Source organism: Mobula birostris, chromosome 5 (assembly GCF_030028105.1).
Source record: "Mobula birostris isolate sMobBir1 chromosome 5, sMobBir1.hap1, whole genome shotgun sequence".
Lineage (NCBI taxonomy): Eukaryota > Metazoa > Chordata > Chondrichthyes > Myliobatiformes > Myliobatidae > Mobula > Mobula birostris.
In genome coordinates, this window is record NC_092374.1 from 175429913 (window position 1) to 175445717 (window position 15805).

General features: G+C 43.7%; 1 pseudogene; it reads left to right on the forward strand.

Moving 5' to 3' along the window:
• The first annotated feature begins 714 nt into the window (after positions 1-714).
• LOC140198416 (H-2 class II histocompatibility antigen, E-S beta chain-like) overlaps positions 715-15805 on the forward strand; it is a 39967-nt pseudogene continuing 24876 nt past the window's right edge.

A 15805-nucleotide genomic window follows, 5' to 3' on the forward strand; every position in this document is an offset into this window, starting at 1 on the left:
CTACAACACAGCAGTCTGAACAATGAACAATTTCTGGTAACCATTCCCCCTCTGGCATTTTTCCTTTTTGCCCAGATCTATCTGCCCATTATCACCCTATCTCTTTCCCTTTTCCCCTCCCTCTCCCTATCATCAACACACTCCTACCACCAGTTCCTTTCCTATCAGATTCCATCATTTTAACTCTTGTGTCACCTGCACCTTTCACCTCCCAGCTTCTGTCACTATTCCCACTTCATCTGCCTATGAATCCCCACTCACCTCAATCCACCTATCGTCTGCTAGCTCTTGTCCCACCTGCTTATGCTGGCCAACTTCCTACTTATCTTTCAGTGTTGATGAAGGGTGACTGCCGAAACATTTACTGTACGTTTCTCTCCGCAGATATTTCCTGATCTACCACGTTCCTCCAGCACCTGATATGTTGTTGTTATTTGCATAATATATTTGGCCACATATAGAATTAATAGTCTGTGTCTGGCTGTGATTGGTGGGTTTTACATCATTGTAATTGCCACTACTTTGCTAAGCAGAGGGTGATTGGTTTTTCTCTGGCCGGCTGTGATTGGTTTTCCTCTGCCTGACTCTGATTGGTATTCCTCTGGCCGGCTGTGATTGGCTTGTCTGCACCCAGTTGTGATTGGTTTGTTCTGCCGGCTCCCTATTTAAAGCATGAGTGCCGCTCTACTTCCGTAGTTTCACAAGTGTTTAACAATGACAGACGGGGTTGTTTGGCTGCGCGTCCTGGGATTCAGGGGAACGGTTCTCCTCTGCATTGCGCTCTTCCTCAGCCAGCGGAAAGCCAGGGTCGGTAAGTACTGGAGTGTATCGTCGCTCTGGAATTGTCCCAGCTCAGGGATGCCTGTCACCTCTGTAGCAAACAGAAATCGCCTACGTACTGAATGGGTCCGATAGTACGCGTAGAAGCAAAGGATTGTCGGCATTTCGGGTCGCAGCGCTGCACGTTAACAGTCCCTCGGCGCTTTTTGCTCTAAAATCCAGTTCTTGAGTCTCCCTGTGAATGGTCCTGTCTCGACGCCCTGCTCATCATCCCCCGCCGGGTCTCGAGGTTCTCCAACGGTTCTCGTTCTCGTTCCACTGAGAAGTTAGGCAAAACGTATCTGGGTTGTGTGAGGAAAGACAGCAAATAATCCATGGAATGCTGCATTTGGCTCTATTTGTAAATTATATCCCTGTTATGACTAAATCGCCACGGTTCTCTAAAGAGCTCTAATCGCTCACGCACGCTCTAGTTTATTTTAGACTAAAATAGCATTAGATTAAGACTGGTCTCCTTTGCTTTGATCCTTGAGAGAATATTGTAAATTTAACATCTCATTCTTTCAATTTCTGGAAATTTTTAGCGCAATGGGTCAGTACCTCTCTATTTTCTCAGTTATGAATGGGATTCTATTTGTTGTTCTAATCCAGGGATCATTTCCAAAGCAGGAAGCTAGAGAGTCCAGTGTGCAGTCATCTTCCAAAGCTTGATGTAGACCACTGGCTCTTGAGATTTGTTGTGTTCAATCTTGCATTTTCAGACTACTGTATTTGAAATATAAATTCCAAAAAGAAAACGCATGGGTATCTGGGTGCCTTGAGTGCATGGTTTGTGCATGTTACTGTGTAGGTATGATAATTAGTCAAAAAACAATGTTATTTATTGTGCATTAGTGAAAATAAACCTGGGAGATTATACTTAATTTGTGGTGTCTTGGGGTAATGAGGTGACTCTGAACCAGATGGTGATCACAGATGAGGCAAGTAGTTTTGTCTTGTGATCACAATACACAAACTTGTAGAATATAGAGACATGTCTTGCAAACTGGCTTTTGTGGAAGTGGAGATGATTGTAGTGTGTTGTCTACAATGAAGATTTTACAAGGCAACTTGTAGGCTGATTGAAATGGTTAAGCCATACAACATCCATCATGATTGGTAGATTATATTCAAAATTGGATTGGTCATAGAAAATGACTGACTTGGTTTCAGTATTGACCAGTGAGAAGTACCTCGATATTTTAGGACAGTGTAAAACAGGCTGGTATACTTGAAGGAGGATGTGCCAGAAGGGGCAAAGTTGGTCCACTGGGAGTTCAGAGTGATAATCCATGTGTGGAGCTAAAAGGGGTGATTTTATTTTTTGCATCTGTATTTACTCAGGAGATGGACAGTTTATAGAAGTGAGGCAAAGCAGCATCAAATTAATGGTCCCTATACAGATTAGAGAAGGTGCTTGCAGTCCTGAGGCAAATTAAGGTGGTACAATCCCCCAGGGCCTGACAAGGTATTCCAATGGACCTGGGGGAGGCAAGAAATTGCTGGGGCTTAGCAGAGATATTTAAATTATCCTTGGCAACAGCTGAGGTACCAAAGGATTGGAGGATAGCCAGTGTTCTGTTCAAGAAAGGCTTTTTTTAAAAAAAACCTTGAAATTATAGACCAGAGATCCTGACGTCAGTAGTGGGAAAGCTATCAGAAGACATTCTGAGGGACAGGAAATACATGTATTTAGATAAACATTAAGGAAAGCTGGCATAGCTTTGTTGAAAGTTGTACTTTTATACTTTGTTGCCAAACAATTGGTACTACAATGTACAATCATCACAGTGATATTTGATTCTGTGCTTCCCACTCCCTTGATTACAAATATTAAATATTAAAAATATTTAAAATAGTAAAAATTAGTAAATTATAAAAAAATTAAATTATAAATCATAAATAGAAAATAGAAAAATGGAAAGTAAGGTAGTGCAAAAAAACCAGGAGGCAGGTCCGGATATTTGGAGGGTATGGCCCAGATCCGTTCAGCAGTCTTATCACAGTTGGAAAGAAGCTGTTCCCAAATCTGGCCATATGAGTCTTCGAGCTCCTGAACCTTCTCCTGGAGGGAAGAGGGATGAAAAGTGTGTTGGTTGGGTGGGTTGTGTCCTTGATTATCCTGGCAGCACTGCTCCAACAGCGTGCGGTGTAAAGTGAGTCCAAGGATGGAAGATTGGTTTGTGTGATGTAGGCAAGGCAGCAGGTTTTGTCTACAGACTTTAGCAAGGCATTTGACAAGGTCCTGCATGGGAGGTTCAAGAAAATTCTTTTGCACAGGATTTAAGATGAGGTAGTGAATTTGATTAGGTAGGGTGGGAGAAGCCAGAGTGGTAGTAAATGGTTGCCTTTCTGACTGGAGGCCTGTCATAGGGATCGGTGGTGGGTCTGTTATTGTTTGTCATGTATATCACTGATTTGGATGACAGTGTGCATGGAGTCCAGTGGACAGGGAGGAAGACTATCATGGCTTTCAGTAGGATGTGGATCAGGTTGGCAAATGGACTGGAAAAATGGCACATGAAATTTAATGCAGGTGAGTGTGAGGTGTTGCACTTCAGTAGGACCAACCACAATAGGATTACAATGAATGGCAGAGTACTGAGTGGTAGAACAAAATGATTCGGGAATAGAGATCTGTAATTCATTGAAAGTGGTGTCACATGTACATGGGGTTGTAAAGAATGCTTTTGGCACGTTGACCTTCATGAAATAAGTTTTGAGTACAGGAGAAAATCTGCAGATGCTGGAATTTCAGGCAACACATAAAAATTGCTGGTGAACGCAGCAGGCCAGGCAGCATCTATAGGAAGAGGTACAGTCAACGTTTTGGGCCGAGACCCTGTCTGGCCTGCTGTGTTCACCAGCAATTTTTATTTGAATACAGGAGATGGGATTTTAGGCTGAAGTTCTACAAGACATTGGTGAGGCCTAATGGATCAGAATCGGGTTCAATATCATTCAAGTATGTCATGAATTTGTTATGCAGTAGCAGTACAATGCAATACATAATTTAAAAATTACAGTAAGTGTATATTAAATAAGTGAAATTAAATAACTAGTTTAGAGGAAAATAGTGGGGTAGTGTTCATGGGTTCAATGTCCATTCAGAAGTCTGATGGCAGTGAAGATGCTATTCCTGAATGGTTGAGTGTGTGCCTTCAGGCTCCTGTAGCACCACCCTGGTGGTAGCAATGAGAACAGGCCATGCTCTGGTTGATGATGCCTTTTTGAAACATTACTCCTTGATGTCCTGGATGCTGGGGAGGTTTAGGTCCTGATGGAGCTGACTGAGTTTATAACTTTTTGCTGCTTATTTTGATCACGTGCATTCTTTCTACCCTGCCCACCCCTAATCTGATGGTGATGCAACCAGCTAGAATGCTCTCCACAGTACATCTGTAGAAATTTGAGTGTCTTTTGTGATATGCCAGTTCTTCTCAACTCCTAATGAAATTGCTGCTGTTGTGCTGCCTTTGTAACTACAGCAATATGTTGGGCCCAGGCTAGCTCCTCATATGTCGATACCCAAGAATTTGAAATTGCTCAATCTTTCCACTTCTGATCCTTCTGAAAATGGGCATGTTCTCTTGTCTTGCCCTTTCTAAAGTCTGCATTCAATTCTTTTTCCTTGCTATTGTGTGCAAGATTGTTGCTGCAACATCACTCAACCAGCTGATCTGTCTTCTGTATGCTTATTACCATCTGGAATTCTACTAACAATAGCTATCATCAGCAAATTTGTAGATGGTATTTGAGCTGTGCTTAGCCACACAGACATGGGTCATAGAGAAGAGCAGTTGGTTAAGCACACATCCTTGTCTGCCAGTATTGATTATCAAAGAGGTGGAGATGTTATTTCTGAGATGCATAAACTGGTCTTCTGAGGAAGTCAAGGATCTAGCTGCAGAAGGAGGTAGAGACCCAGGTTTTGGAGCTTTTTGAATAGAACTATAGGAATGCTTGTGTTAAACACTGAGCTGTAGTCAATAACAGCAACCTGATGCAAGTATTTGTATTGATCCAAGGTTGTGTGAAGAGCCAATGAGATCACAGCCACTGTAGACCTATTGTGGCTTTATGCGAGTTGCAGTGGGCCCAATTCCTTGGCCAGGAGTTGATTCTATCCATAACCAACCTCTCAAGGCACTTCATCGTAGATGTGAGACTACTGGATGATGGTGATTAAGGCAGCTCACCCTGCTCTTGGGCAGTAGTAAGATGGTTGCCTTTTGAAGTGGATGGGAAGGAGAGATTGAAAATGTCTTTGAACATACTTGCCAGATGGTTGACATAAGTTTTCAGAGCCCTAACAGGCACACCAGCAAGGCCTGTTGCTTTGCAGGGTTTCACCCTCTTGAAAGACATTCTGACATCATCCTCCAAGCCATGCTGCAGGGATCATTGGCTGTAATTTTATTCTCCCTTTCAAAGTCTGCATAAAAGGCTTTAGCTCTTCTGGGAGTGAAGCATTACTGCCATTCATATTAGATTTCACTTTGCAGAAAGTAATGATTGAAAACCCTACCAGAGTTGATGTGCTTTAAAATCTACCTCCAACCTGGTTTGGAATTGTTCCTTTCATCTCGATGGCCCTCTAAGTCATACCTGTATTGTATAGTCCTGAGTCACCAGGCTTGAATATCACAGATCTAGCCTTCAGCAGACTATGAATCTCCTGGTTCATCCAGTGTTTGATTCAGTAATGTACAGTATGTTCTCCTAGGCACACACTCTTCGACACAAGTTTTGAAGAAGTTGGTGACAATTGTAGCATATTCATTCAGACCATAAGATAAATCCTTGCTCAGAGTCCACTGACTCAAAGTATTTCTGTAAGTGCTTGTAAATCATGACCAAGATTCTTAGACAGGATTTGCAGGCATTTAGAGAAGTATAATCTATTAGAGACAGTCAGTATGGCTTTGAGTGGTAGGACAACTGCAAAAGCCTAATTGAAGCAGATTGTTGAAGGTGGAACAGTGAATGTGGCTTGTATGGATTTTAGTAAGCTGTTACTTTTCCTCATTCAGAAACAGGTATGTGGGATACAGGGAAATTTGGCTGTCAATACAGAATTAGCTTGCCCATGAAAGGTGAAGAATGGAGGATCTGTTGGACTCCTGCTTTGTGGATTTTTAAAAAAATGTGTATAAATGACTTGGATGATGAAGTGGAAGGGTGGGTTAATAGATTTGCAGATGACATAAAAGTTGGAGTTGTGGAAAGTGTAGAGGTTTGTTGTTAATTACAACAGGACATTGAAGTGGTGCAGAGCTGGGCTGCTGTGGCAGATGGAGTTCAACTTGGAGAACTGTGAAGAGATGCACTTTGGGAGGTTGAATTTGAAGGCAGAATGTAGACATCATTCCTAAAATGTTTCAATCAATTCAATATTGATTTTGCATTTGAAGTTCCTGTATTGCCTCCAAATAGTAACCAAGATGTGGGGTTGAGATTGCAAAGGGAGCTGGAAAAAGTATGTAATAAGGTTAATGACACAATTGTAAGGGATTGGGGAAAATCAGGTTGGCATCTGATTGCAAGAGGGGAAATTGCTGAATGTCTATGAGATGAATTTTTAGAGCAGCTTGTGCTTGAGCCTATTCAGGGAAAGGCTATCTTAGATTGGGTGTTGTGTAATAACCTGAATCTTGGGGAGCTTAGTGTAAAGGAATCTTTGGGAGGCAGTGATCATAATGATTGAATTTGTATTGTAACTTGAGAGAGAGAAGCATGACTCATGCATCTGTATCACAATGGAATAGAGGGAATTAGAGGCAGGTGAGAGGAGCTTGCCCAGTTGATTGGAGGATGATACTGGCAGGGATGATGGCAGAACAGATGGCTGAAGTTTCTAGGAATGGCTTACAAGGCACTGGATAGACATGTCCCCCAGAGCAAAAAGCTCAAATGGCAGAACTAGCCAACTGTGGCTGACAAGGGAAGTTAAGGATTGAATAAAAGCCAAGGAAAGGGTATATAAGGTAGCAAGTGCATGGGAAGTTGAATGATTGGAAACTTTTAAAATCCAACAAAAGGCAACTAAAAATGCAACAGGGGAAAAGATGAAATGAGGGCAGACTAACAATAATATAAAGCAGGACACAATTTTTTGTATAGAGTAAAAGGGAGGTGAGAGTTCACATTGGACCACTGGAAAATGATGCTGGTGAGGTAGTAATGGACAAAGAAATGGCAGATGAACTCAATGGGTACTTTGCATCAGTCTTCACTGGATGACACTAGCAGTGTGCCAGAGGTTCATGAGGGTCATTGTTATTTCAAATAAAGGTGCTAGGCAAACTCAAGGTCTTGGGGTGGATAAGTCACCTGGGCCAGATGGACTATATCCCAGAGTCCTGAGAGGTTGCTGAAGGGATAACAGATGAATTCGTCATGATCTTTCAAGAATCACTTGATTCTTGTGTGGCCTTAGAGGACAGGAAAATTGCAAGTTTCACTCCACTCTTTAAGTAAGGAAGACAAAATAAAGGAAATGAAAGGCCAGTTAGCCTAACCTCAGTGGTTGGGAAAGTATTGGAGTCTATTAAGGATGAAGTTTTAATGTTCTTGGAGACTAATGATAAAAGTCAGTCAGCATAGTTTCTGTGAAGGGAAATCTTGCCTGACAAATCTGGAATTCAAGGAAGTAACAAGCTGGGTGGACAAAGGAGAGGAAGTGGATGTCATTTGCTTGGATTTTCAAAGGTATTTGATAAGGTGCCACACATGAGGCTGCTTAAAATAAAATCCTATGGTGTTTCAGGAAAGGTAGTGGCTGATGGGCAGGAGGTAGTGAGTGGGAATAAAGGGGACTTTTTTTGGTTGGCTGCCAGTGACTAATGGTATACCTCAAGGGTCAGTATTTTGACCACAGCTGTTCACATTGTAGCAGTGTTCCTCAGGTCAATATTGGGATTGCTACTTTTTGCATTGTTTGTCAACCATTTGGGTAATGGAATTGATGGCCTTGTGGAAAAGTTTGTGGATGATACAAAGATAGGTGGAGGAGTAGGTAGTGCTGAGGAAACATTATGATTGCAACAGAACTTGGACAAATTGGAAAAATGGGCAAAAATGTCAGATGGAATAGGTCTGGGAAATGTATGATGTATTTTGGTAAAAAAACTACAGTGCAGACTACCTAAATGGGGAGAAGGTTCAAACATCAGGTGTTGAGGGACTTGGGAGTCTTTGTGCAAGACTCACAGCAGTTTAATTTACAGGTTAAGTCTGTGGTAAAGAAGGCAAATGCAACATTAGCATTTATTTCAAGGGGAATGGAATATAAAAACAATGAGATAATGCTGAGCCTTTATTAGACACTAGTCAGACTGCGCTAAGAGTATTGTCAACAGTTTTGGGCCCCATGTCTCGAAGGGTGTGCTCTCATTGGAGAGAGTCCAGAGGTCCACAAGGATGATTCTGGGAACGAAGGGGTTAATATCAGAGGGGCATTTGGCAGCTTTAGGCCTGTACTCGAATTTAGAATGTGGGGTGATCTCATTGAAGCCTACTGAAGGTTTAAAGGACAAAGATGGATGTGGAGAGAATATTTTCTCTGGTGGGGGTGTCCAGAACTAGAGGGTATAGCCTCAAAATTGAGGGATGACCCTTTAGAACAGGGGTATGGAGGATTTTTTTTAGCCAGAGTAGTAAATCTATGGAATGCTCTGCCACAGACTATGGTGGAGGCAAAGTCCATGCATGTATTTAAAGTGGAAATTGATAGTTTCCTGATCGGTCAGGGCATTGGAGGATATGGTGAGAAGGTGGGTGTATGAGGTTGAGTGGGATCTGCCATGATGAAATAGTGGACTGGACTTGACAGACTGGGTGGCCTAATTCTGCTTCTGTCTTGTGGTACCTCTTTCCTGGTAGTGGTAATGAGAAAATGGTATGTCCAGGGTGTTAGAGGTGTATGGTATGTTTGGGTTTGTCCATTGGTGTTGAATAAGTTTACTAGAGCCACATTTGGAGTATGGTGGGCAACTCTGGTCACTGTATTCCAAGGATGTGGAGGCCTTGGAGAAGCTGAGCAAAAGGTACAACTGGATGTTGCCTGGATTAGAGTATTAGCTATAAAGAAGCAAACTTGAATTGTTTTCTCTGTACTATGGGAGGCAGTGGGTAGACCTAATAGATGTTCAAGGTACATTTATTGCATGTTTACTCTACTGTATACAACCTTGAGATTTGTCATCTTGCAGATAGGCACAAAACAAACAATAGAATCATTTAAAAGCCAATAGAATGAAGACTGTCAAAGACCCAATGAGCAGAAAAATTCTGTAAACAATAAAAGTAAACAAGTAATACTCAGAGCATGAACTAGAGCTCCTTAAAGTGAATCCACAGCCACGAAGCCAGTTCACTGGTGTAAAGCCTGATGGCTGTAGGCCACAACTTCAGAAGCAAACAAATCTCATGGAGCAGTGAGCTGAACACCGGTCCATCCCCCATCCCTGGGTTCAATACCCTGACCTGTTCAATCTGGACGGGCTCTTAAACTGGCCAAACTTCAGCTCAATCCTTTATCTTGGGCCTTGGCCTGGGCCCCACTGCCTCAATCTGACCCCAAGTCTGCTTCAGCAAAGGCCACTGCAACCGTACCCCCAGGACTTCAATTCGCTAAATGCCCCAAGATGAAGCATAAACACCAGGTTGTACAGTTGGTTCAAAAGTAGCTTGCAAGGGGAAATGGCAGCCTGATAAAATATATTTTGAAGCACAGGCAGATGTGTCTTGAGATTAGAGAATCATAAAGGACAATATTTGGTCAGGCATGATCTTGCTGACTTAAAGTATTGATCAGCCTGGTCTGGTTTGATCTTGAAGTGCTGCTTAAGATTAATTGAATGGCTGCTGCATTTGACCCTGTATCCTTTTTCCAAAAGATTACATTATTTGTTTTTCTCCAGTGCTTTCCATTTTTTCTTATGGAAAGACTGGCAGGTATCTTTGCAATTTCTGCTCCACCTTCCTCAGTGAAGGACACACCATCTGGACTTGTTCACTTTGTACTTGATCTCAGTTGTTGCCCCATTTCCCTGTCCTGTAGCAACTCGCTGAAATCTGCTTTCAAGGCCTCCACCCTTTCTCTACCTATGTCATTGGTACCAATATGTACCATGACCTCTGGCTGCTTGCCCTCCCATTTCAGGATATTGTGGACATGCTCTGAAATATCATGAACCCTGGCACCTGGGAAGCAAACTACCATCCTTGCTTCTTTGACCTGTGTTCAGCCCAGTTCAAACTTGTATTATCAACTTGATATCACATTGTTTCTAATTTGTCCTTTTATTTGGGGATGCCAAGTATTGCATAAATATACTTAGTGATATTATTTGGCATCTGGAAGTAGCTGTCATGAGCAATGTGCATCTCTAATTGCTTTAGGTGAGTCAGTGCCTTGAACTGGTGAGGGGGGTAGGGCTGTTAAGGTGGGAATTCCTTAGTGTGTGCATGTTGGGGCATCAGGAGAAGTCGCTCACTACTGGATACCCAGTCTCGGAGCTGCTCTTTAGCCATAGTATTTCAGTGGGTAGGTGGTCAATGCTATTTCCCAGAATGTTATTGGTGGTGGGGCAGGGGCTGGAGGTGACAGTAATATCACTAAATGTCAAAGGGAGGTTAAACTTGCATTGGAGACCATGCCTGGCAGTTGTGCCAGGAATGTTGCCTGCTACATCAGTCCATTGAATATTGTCCAGATTTTCCTGCCTATAGGTGAGCCCTGCTTCATTTGGTGAGGAATTGTATTTAGATTTAAACCTTGTGACATTGTTATTGAACATCCCCTATATTCCTGACCTCACAATGGAAGGAAGGTCACTGGTGAAGCAGCTGTAGCTGGCTGGTCCCAGGGCCCTGTCCTGAGGGACTCCTGTAAGATATCTTGGTACTGAGGTGTCTGACCTCTGTCAACCACAATTTGGTTGTCTGTGTGTGACCTTTGATCGGGGCTGGCAAGGGACATTGTGATGACCTAAGGTGGTTTCTCTCCACAGATGCTATCTGCCCTGTGGATTTTAACATTTGTAATTTTTGCATTGGTTGCTCTAACATCCTCTGTGGGAATGTACCTGGACTGAAAAATCTCCCTACTGAAGAATAGCTTCAGTATTTTAGATTGCCAACCTGTTTCTGGTTTACCTGAACCAGATCCTCCTGTCCCACTGGAGTATTTGTCCTGCTGTACTCCATTTCCTCCTTGCTGTTGGACTACTTTGCACAGAGGAGGCCATCCTGGGCTAGTTGTGGTATTTACTGTTTTTGGATTTGGTGGTTTACACAACTGATGTATACATGGAAGGCAACATCAAATGCAAATGCAGTTGTCCTCCTGCTGTGTCTCTGACAGTGAGATGTTAATTGGCCATTATGTTCAAAATTTTGCACCTCAACTGTAAATATTACAGGGTTCAACCAATGCTGACAGTTCCCATTTGCCCTGCAAGGAACATGCCTTGTATTGAGCCCTGCTGTTTAAACCAGGGGCCCAATCTGCCTCATTCCAGCACTGAGGGAAAAGCCAACACTTGGGCCATGATTTATTTCCACAACAAATGACCATGGCTCTGTAAAACAAGCTTCATTGAACTGCAGGCACCCAGCAGCAGAGTGCAAGTGGTGCTTAATGGCTGTAAAAGATTCAGACAGTAATCCTTGTAGATTCCAGCACAGATCTGGTGTACCTGCCAGAACTTGACTGAGGGCTAGGGGAGATGCTGCTCACAATGTCAGTAGTATTTAATACATCAATCCCACACAGATCTCAACCCACTTAATACTAAAAATCCCATCATGCCAAACTGAGCAAGGTTCTGTTAGGAAAAAAATTCTTCCAGACCACCATTTGCTCTGCCTCATGCTCATTGTTGTCTCTGAGCATTCCATATCATCTTACCCAGTCACCTCCTCTGCTTATCTTAGCTTGCAGTCCCTCCAATTAAATCTAGGCCTAGTTTCACTACACATCCCAATTGCCATCAAGCTCCACTACCTTGTGCACTAACACTGTTCAGTCTCCCTCAGATGTTCAAGTAGCTTTATTATTAAAGTACATATACTATATGATGTGCTATCCTGAGGTTATATCAGGCATTTAGAGTATATGCAAAGAAACACAGTAGAATCAATGAAAAACAAAGATGAACAAACAACCAATGTGCAAAAGACGAACTGTGGAACTACAAAAATAAGCATTAAATACAGAATTTCCCCCACCATCCGAAGGTAGAACGTTCCTATGAAACAGTTCGTAAGCCGAAATGTCGTAAAGTGAAGAAGCAATTACCATTTATTTGTATGGGAAAATTTTGTGAGCGTTTGCAGACCCAAAAATAACCTAAAATAACAGTAACATATAGTAAAAGCAGGAATGATATGGTAAATACACAGCCTATATAAAGTAGAAATACTTCTCTACGACGATTGCCTGCACAGATCTCCGTAGCGAAAATCTCACGCAAGTGCTCTCGGCAGAAAATCTCACACAAGCGCTGTTGGCATAAACGTGCTCTCCAGTAACCTTTAAACTATGAGCTGCCGAATCTACCAACAACATGTAAAAATACACAGCCTATATAAAGTAGAAATAATGTATGTACAGTGTGGTATCACTTACCGGAATTGGGAAAACAGCGCTGAGCACACTGATGATGGTGTGTTAGGCTGAGTCGTCGCAGGCTGGGTGGTGCAGTGGCCCCCCACCCTCCAGGCCGCCAACTCGATACATTGCGGCGAAGAACGCAGCAGTAGCCAGGAGGCACACAGCACATCTTTAAGAAAAAAAGCCGAAATAAACATGCTAATTAATTACGTGCCGCCTGACACGTAATTGTCGGCCAGATCAGTGCCGATTGCCATTGCATCGCCTTTGATCTGGGCTGACATTTACATGTTGGGTGGCACCTAATTAATTAGCATGTTTATTTTGGCTTTTTTCTTAAAGATGTGCTGTGTGTCTCCCAACTTCTGCTGCATTCTCCGCAAATCGGTATCTGTACGTGGCCTGGGTGTTGGGGTGGTGGGACACTGGGATGTCATCTCGTCATCTGTTTCCATTAGAGCAGGCAGCTCATCTTCTCCTGTGACTACCTGCCTCGATATCAAATTTCGTCGTCTGCTTTGGCTGATGTGGAAGCTTGCTTGACTGCTGAGCCTCGTGTATTTTTCTATCATACAGTTCTTTGTAAGCACTCAAACCATCTTGCAAATGCTGTATCCCTAAACCGATGTACCCTTTGAAAATTAAAGTTGTACTTTATCATTACCATTCGGTTTCGATTGTTATCCTTTCCTCTTCCAATTGCATCAGCTCTTCATCTATCAGTTCTTGGTCATGGGATGCCAAAACCTCTTCAACAACATCTTCGTCAGCTTCACAAGCCAAACTCACGTTGTCCTTACTTCGTTCACCATGATCAAAATGCTTTATTGTGTCTAGTTTTACACTAAGTGTAACACCTTATGAGCTCTTTCAAGCTTTCCAATACCTCAGAACTCATCTTGCAAACGGCTGCTCACAGGCATGTGTTAAAGCAATGCTGTTCCGAATCTGAGGGGACAGTGGCTGCTTGGGGCGCGCGCTGCCTTTTATCGTGCTCTAGATTTTTTTCATAACAGTGAAAACACCTGTTAGGCGAAAACGGTACTAATGTAGGTCTTTCATAACAGTTTCGTAAAGCAAACGTTCAAAAAGCGGGGGACACCTGTATCAGAGCATGTTGATAACTACTTGAAAGTGAGTCCATAGATTGTGGAATGAGTTCTGTTTGAGTGAGTGAAGTCAGACCCTCTGGTTCAAGGGTCTAATGTGGGATCTAAGGCTCCAGTACCACCACCCTGATGGTAGCAGCAAGAAGGGAGCATGGCCTGCATGGAAACTGCTTTCATGCAGCAGTGCTTGTATGTAATTTTCAAATTGTGCCTTTCCCCAAAACTTCCACGTCCCTCCCTTCCCTGCCTTGCAAACAGCTGACCCCCTAGTATTATCTCTGTCCAGGATCTTGACAGGCACTCCCTGAATTAGTTCCCACAACCCTTGCCCCCAATGTGGAAACAGCTGGAACAGTGACATAGGCACCAGTGGGCTGGGGTAGATTTGCTATTTATGGCAACAACTGCCCCTCCTGCTCCCCCCCCCTCCAGTTGGCTCAGGCCTTTGGTTATGGGATGGGAGTGTCGGGGACCACTCGGGAGGTGCAGGTTGCACAGGTCAGTGTGGGTGGGAAGAGATGACCTGCCATCCTCCGGGAGAGTGGCTCCTCTGAACCAGGGAAGTGGTGTCTGGTGTGGGAATAACTGTCTTTCTTCCAGGGGCGAACTCTGTTTACCACAGGCAGGGCTGTCTGTTTAACAGTAGTGCCACCGGAGATGGACCTTCTTCTATCAGGATTACTACAACAGAGAGCTGATTTTCCTACTATGACTTTGACCAGAAGAAGTTTGTGGCAGCAAAGCCATGGATGCGGGGGAATGGGGACAGGTGGAACAAGGCTGAAGCGGGCAGCGACGTACCAGGGCGGGATCCGTGTGTGTGAGAACAACATCCCATTGTTGAAAAATGGGTGCTGCCCCGGAGAGGTAAGTGGTATTGTGGTGTGAGGAAGCAAATGGTGGCTCCCTGGAACTGTTCCAATGCTGGGGAGGTCCCCAGTATCTAGGCCATCCTGGGTGGGAGATACGGTATGTACACTGCAGCCCTAATGGCAGCTGTTAACACTGAAACCATAGCCCCTCATCTCCTCCTTTTCTCTGCCCCCCACTCCACCCCCCCCCCCCAGGGTTTAATCTACCAGGCTCTAGTTTCTAACCCTGCTTTAAAAAAAACTAGTGGGTGGCCTGGCATTCCAGATTTGGAGGCCTGAATCGTGAACCAAACTGCAGAGACTGGGGGTTCTGTGGGTCAGTTACGGAGCACAGACAAGCCTTTGGCCCACTGTTTCAATGCTGACCAGTCCACATTTCTACTAACACCAAATGAGATGCCTGATACATTTGGTGTGTCAGTTTAAGGCAGGATATACCTGTAATGGGTAGTGCAACAGATGTTCACTAGGTTATTTCCCAGAATGGTGGCCTTCTCTGCCCAGAAGGATTGCTGGTTGTTCTGAATTCCTGGAATGGATTGCTATTTAAAGGGATTGAGTATGAAATTGGTGCAGAAGTAGAAAATAAGCCATTGTCTAACTGAATAATAGTTGGCACAGGGATGAAAAGCCTTCTGTTTCATTCCCTGGCTTTGAACCTGCCCAAGTGTATTGTCCTTGTCTTTGTCTTTCTCCCCACCACACCCCCCCCCCACCATGTGGCCATTTCTTGACTGAAGTCAATTAGTTAGTAGCTTCCCAATTCATTCCTTCCTTTATTCATGATCCAGTGGTAACAGTTCCCTTTTATGATCTAGTCATGTCAGTCAAAAATGCATCATACAGTTTCTTTTCCCAGTTTTGGAACAGAAACAGACCTTTTTGACCTCATAACTGCAACAAACCAAATGCCAGAAGTAAACTAAATGCAATGCTCTGCAGATGCTGGGGTCAAAGCAACACTCACAACATACTGGAGGAACTCAGCAGGTCGGGCAGCATCCGTGGAAACGATCAGTCAATGTTTCAAGCCGGAACTCTTCGTCAGGACTGAAGAGGGAAGGGGCAGAGGCCCAATAAAGAAGGTGGGGGGAGGGTGGGAAGGAGGAGGCTGGTAGGTTCCAGGTGAAAAACCAGTAAGGGGAAAGATAAAGGGGTGGGGGAGGGGAAGCAGGGAGGTGACAGTCAGGAAAGGTGAAGAAGGAATAGGGGAAAACACAATGGGTAGTAGAAGGAGGCAGAACCATGAGGGAAGTGATAGGCAGCTGGGGGAGGGGGCAGAGTGAAATAGGGGAAGGGAATTACCAGAAGTTGAAGAATTATGTTCATACCAAGGGGCTGGAGACTACCTAGACAGTATACCCCCTCTTCAGTCCTGACGAGGG